Raw genomic sequence first — 6,221 nt, 5'->3', positions numbered from 1 at the left:
TCACTCGCTTTGTGCGTGTGTGTGTTTCCATTTTAGGGGAGAATAAAGGAGCTGAAGCAGCTATCTACAGTACCCCACTGTCTCCTCTTTACAATTTGCAGGCCAGCCAGGGTATGCTGGTGTGTGTGTGTGTGTGTGTGTGTGTGTGTGTATATGTGTGACTGAAGTTTAAATTGTAGCCACAGTGTAATGATATGGTGGCATGGCATTGAGGGGTACTCCAAAGGGAGGGCGGGGGTTGGTAATTAAACATATGCAGACACAGACACATACAGAGGGTGAGACACACACACGCACACACACACACACACACACACACACACACAGTCAGACTCACAGAGAGGCAAAGAAAGAGAGCAAAGCTAAACACATCCAAGTGGGGTAGTAAAAGCTAATGAAGGCTCAGCGCTAGGCTGGCACAGACAGCCATTTCATGTGGTGAAGAGGAGAGGAGGAGGAGGAGGAGGAGGAGGACTGGGGCAGGCTGGGGAGCAATAAGGCAGAGCCTTACGCGAAAGCAAGTTAGGCAAACCAGAGGATAAACTATAATTGACACCATGCATAAGCCTGGTTTTTCAATATTGTTTGTGTCAGGGTCTGCCAAATCTCTGTCTATGCAGTGGAAAAGGCAAACAATGGTATTAACACATTTGGGGAGTGCTAACACTAAAACTAACACTACGGTGTAGGTAGCTTATTACAGCACTGTAAGAGTTAAGTACATCAGTTCACCGGCTCCTGTCTGTTTAAGAAAACCAAGCATCCAGTAATGATTACAAATAAGTGTATTTGACAGTGTTAATGTTAGCCACTTGACCATTCAACTTTGCAAAAAAGCAAAATATGCATCAATGTATGTACGCTGTCCTGATACACAACACTAAAATGAGCCTTTGAGGTTAAAGTACCAGTCTGTAAGATTTATGAGGACCTACTGGCAGAATATGGCAGAAATGGAATTTAATATTGATCATGTTGTTGTCATGTTTTTATTAGTGTTTAATCACCTGAAAATAAGAATTGTTGTGTTTTTGTTGCCTTAGAATGAGCTCTTTATATCTACATTGGGAGCAGGTCTTCTTCCGCCAGAGTGCGCCATGTTGCACCGCCATGTTTCTACACAGACAAACCAAACAGAGCGCCTTTCAGGTGTGTTCTCCCACACGCTCGGAAAGTGGACGGACGAGGTCAAGGGTGTTCAGTTGGTTGCAATCTGCAACCTCACCACTAGGTGCAACTAAATCCTACACACTGGTCCTTTAAAATGGTTACATGCAAGATGTCTATTTCCAGCCTTTTGTCTTTAATGGTGGTGACATGCCGCGCCAAATTTTCTGTGGGGTTTCTCTAACCGCGCTCCAGAGCTCACAGTGTGGCCGCCGCAGTGCGTCTTTATTTCTGTCATTTTTGTCTATAAAATTGGAGTTTCTGGGTGTTTTTCCTCTTGTCCGTTCAATTTTCTTGGTCATGCTAACTACTCATCCTCTGTTTGTCTCAAACCGAAGGCTGTTGCTTTTCTTACTGAGCAGCACATTACTTATGAGTCAGAACAATTTTGCCAGAGAATCTGCAACTATTTTGTTCTGCTGTTTTGTTTTACAAATCAAAAGTGCAGGCTTAGTTAATCCAGAAAACCTTCATCCTATTACATAATTTCTGCTGAAGTCTTTTCTTAAAAACAGGTGATACAATCTGCCAGTGCAGTAAGATTACTGCAATCTGTTTCTAATACAAGTCAACCTGTGTCAAAACTTTTGTAGAAATTCGTGTCAGCATCGTGAGGGAAGACTGAAGAATGAGGCGAATCAAAACTAGATTAAAGGAAAAGGACACACATTCTAGAAATGTTTTTGAAGCAAGTTGGTTTGCAATGGAAACTTTTTGCAATTATCTCACTGCGCTGGCAGATTTTTTTGTCTTTACAAAAGAATGTAGTGCTTTAGGACCCAATAACAGACAAACATGACTTGATAAGATGGGGATGTTTGCAGCACCCACCGCTGTGGTTTCAGAGAAGGCTGTAAAACTCGGGTCGAGGTGTAGTTTTTCTTTGAGAACTGTGGGGTCCACATGTTGTACCCTGCACTATGCAAGCAAACATATGACTTCTCTGGTGAGTCCCGTAAAAAAGAAAAAAGAAACGCTGGTGGGTTTTAAGGATTAATTTCAAAAGCACACTGACACATTTCTGCACTATTCATGGTTTGTGGTTTCAACTGGTGTTCCCTTAAAGAGGTTGTATGCAAGCCTGCAGTATCTCAATCTTTATGGTTCGTATAAAGAAACTCATTGAATTCAAGAATAGAATTTATGGGCTAATTTCACTGTCGTGGATAAAACTTTTGTCACTTAAGTTTCATTGGAAGAGTTTAGATTGAGTTTTAAGGTGAATATCCTACGTTATGTTCCTATTTTTTGCAGCAAGATCGCCTTCTTTGCGCTCTGTAGTATGAGATGGAAAACTGGTGAAGACCAACAGGGAAATTGTGAGTGACTGGGTGGCCCAGCGGACTAGTTACTGACCAAATGGAGGGGCAGAGAGACCAAGAGCTTCACTCTGTGACTGAACATGTGTGTGCAACTGTGGGTGTAAAGCAGTAACACTAATGGCATTCAGTACTGTAGCCCACAAGCCCTTAATGTCCTAAAATGTCCTAAAAGGCTCCTAGTCATGCTAAACATGTCAGATTATATCACTTTAAATGTCAATATTCGTGTTGCTAATGTTGCAGTTGGTTGTAAAAATTCTTGCTTCTTACATGTTACTCAAGCAAGAAAATGTTGTTTTTTTATAAACATATATTTTTTATATGTTATGGTGACTGAAGCTCTAGCATTGGATGACGCAGTACTGAATGATATTAATTTGTGTCCATGGTGTCATCCAACACCTGCGACATGACCTGACCAACAGGTGGCAGAGTTACAACAAAACAAATACTGGAAGTGATGTGATCTGTAAAAAAAAAAAAAAAAACATGTTGAAAAAAAAATTAAAAAACACTATGTGTTTATTAAAACTGAACGCAGTCAGCTGATCCATCAAAAATGCTGCTTGTATCACACAAACATGGTGGCCAGAGAGGAGGAGTGAGCATATGGTAGGTTTGAACCTGAACCAAATCATCCAACAACAGTCAGCATGAGGATCTGATCATTGAGTTTGAGGCCAAACAATACACCACCACTCCTCTTATCTGACAGCCACCAGTGACATCTCCTCTACAGGGAGTCCAGGGCTTCAGAGAACAGTCACTCCAACCATGTGACCACACTGACATGCTATTTTATACCTCAACTTCCATTTGTGCACCGGTGACCACACACAGGCTTGCGAATATTCACAGACACACATTTTCAGAGAGTCACACCGCTGAGTTAAATTAGAAACACAGACACTCGCAAATACACATGGCTTTACAGTATTTCATAATCACCAGCAGGTTTCTGATTCATAGACATCTGTGAGTGCGAGCAAACAACACATTGCTTTTGTATCCACTAAAACACTTCTATTAACCTCAATCAGCTGTATTTTGGCATATTAACTGATTGCTATCAGTAGAAAGGTGTGAAACTGTAGAAGTGACCAGCCTGCGGACAGACAAGCCATTCCCGCAGTGTAAGTGCAGCTGTGTGTGCTGCCTCTGAACGCTCTTTACTGCAGAAACCAAATAAATAAACAAAATTACGGTTGAAGAAACAAATAAAATTTGCCAGCTGGGCAAACTTAGGTGGCTGCTGGCACAGGGCAGGTCTGTGTGGAGGAGCTCAAAGGTGAATAAACCGCTTACTGAACTATTTCACTGCTTGAAATGATGTATTTGAAGAGTAAGCTTAGTCCATATGGCCGCTTTTCTTAAATGATGGGCCGGGAACCAAAATCGGTCACTGGCATGTTTCAGTGGATCCCCACATGCCAAGAATACTAATATGCTTTAATGAGTGAATGTTCCAGACTCACTCTGTATTTGCTCAGTTTGGCTCCTTGGCCGGAGAGGTTTTAAATCCCTGCTGTAGCCGTGTTGGACGCACACTAAGTTCAGTTATGAAACAATAAATCACACTAGACCATCAATTGGTTAACACTACAGAAAAGTACACTTAGAAAATTTATATTCTAATATTGGCTCACATGTCTTGTTAGTGCTGTTATTTCCAAGTCCAGACTGTGCTGTCAGTTTCTCTCTCTGTTTGTAGCTATATTGCCCTCCGCTGGCCAGATTGCATACTGCAATACAGTCATCCAAATGTCACAGAGATGTGAGATTCCTTTAAATAGGCAAACCATAACAGCTTTATGGAACCTATTGATTAAATCAGTAGAATCACACATCTGTTTTCAAGCTTAACAAAGTACATGTTCTTACAATCTTCCCTTACCCTTACAAGTCTGTATTCCACCATCACTGTGAGTTGTGGCTGTCAAAAATCAAAAGTCTACTGTGCATTTAAGAGTTACTCCGTGAGCCAGAATGACTAATGCTGGCCCAAAGCTAGCCATTTTTTAGACCTCAAATATTGGAGATATTCTAAACTAGTATGGTGTGTATATCAAATACTATGTTTGTTAAACACAGTTAAAACTATTTATTCTAACTGAAACCAACAGCAAGTCACAGGAAGGTAGGAAGAACCAGTAGCAATACTCTTTTTCTGTCTCTTCTTCTTCTTCGTTCCGCTCGCTGCTCCTCTCCAAGTCAGTCGACCCTCCTGGGTGGTTCGTAAGTGTGCTCAGCTCACGTACTGTATGCATGTGTGTTTATTTAGTCTGTATAGGGGAACAGAGCCGTGGCCTCTGCCAATTTTCTTTACACTGAGAAAATATGCTTTTGGACAGATGGGAAAAAAAAGGGGAGCAGCTAAATAGACTCATGGCCAACAGATACAAGGCCCCTTCTTCCTCAAATCAACCTCCACCACTTCTACCAACCTTCCAGACTGGGAAACCAGCACCTCGAGATTGTGCTGCTGCAGTGGGTGGTGTAGCGACTACGGAGATTTAAAGAAGAACTTCTAATGCGCTAAAGTGTTTTCCAATGAAATATTGAACCCAGCCCAAGCAAATCACTGTGTAACAGAGTTTGTCTTAGGGAGAGGCTCTGCAATAATATATTTTCGTCCAGTTTATAGATCAAATGAAATGGATAAGTCTAATTTATGAGTGGCTAAGTGTGATACCAAACTCTTGTGAAATACCACATGAACAAACACAAAACTTCGACTTCATATAAGAAGCGGCGATAAGATAAAGACCACCAGAACACTCAGATTTGATACAAACTCACTAGAGACACACGTACACATGGAAACACTTTTATGACTTACTTGAAACCAATAAAGATGTCATGATTATAAAGGTTCAAAGGGGCTTAACATTTAAGGATGCACACACTTGCACAGATGTTTAATCTCTGACGTTGTGGTGTATGATTTAAAGCAGGAAGCTTTAGTTTTACTCCTGGATTTCATTGATTTAATTTCAAAGAGAAATAGAAAAGAAAGATAATCTTTAACTTTATGTGAAATCACTGATTTTCCCGTGTTGTTTGCTACTAGCAAATGTTTTCTGTGGACGCAGTCAGGCCAAAATCACTCCTTCATAACAGTATTTAATAACTTGAGGTAAATGATGAAAGTATACTGAGCTCAAGCGCTCTCATGGCATCATTTTAAACAATGTCATCACAATTTATAAGTAGAAAAACACACAGACAGGGCCGAGTAAACACACAGGCAAGGATCCTTTTTTTTTTTTAGTGCAGCACACAGAAGTTTAAAAACTTCTTTGGCCTCCATCCACTCAAGGCCACTGAGGAAGTGTTTAGCCCAGGACTGAAGCGGTGAGAATGGATGGAGCGACTGGCTAGAAGAGAGGAAAAGGGGGGAGGAGCGCTTGGAGTAGAGAGTATTGAAGGGGAGAGGAGGGTTTGAGGAAGAGCGGAGAGGAGGGTGTAGGAGTTTGGGGGATGTGAGGAGATGAAGGAGGAGGGGAATACCACCCACTAAGCCAGTTGTGGAGAGGTTCTGGGGGTTGGGCTGCTCACAGGAAACAGTTGTGGCTCCATCCCAGGCCTCACACCGAGCAGCCCTGGGCCACCCAGTCACCGACAGACAGACCTACCAAATGGCCTGGCCGGGCCAAACCGACAGGGATTTGTTTATTTTTCATCTTTTGGTGGTGGGGGGAAATTGTTCAGCACAAGCTGTTTATTGGACCT

This window comes from Chelmon rostratus, chromosome 12 (assembly GCF_017976325.1).
Source record: "Chelmon rostratus isolate fCheRos1 chromosome 12, fCheRos1.pri, whole genome shotgun sequence".
Classification (NCBI taxonomy): domain Eukaryota; kingdom Metazoa; phylum Chordata; class Actinopteri; order Chaetodontiformes; family Chaetodontidae; genus Chelmon; species Chelmon rostratus.
This window is presented reverse-complemented; position numbering follows the sequence as displayed.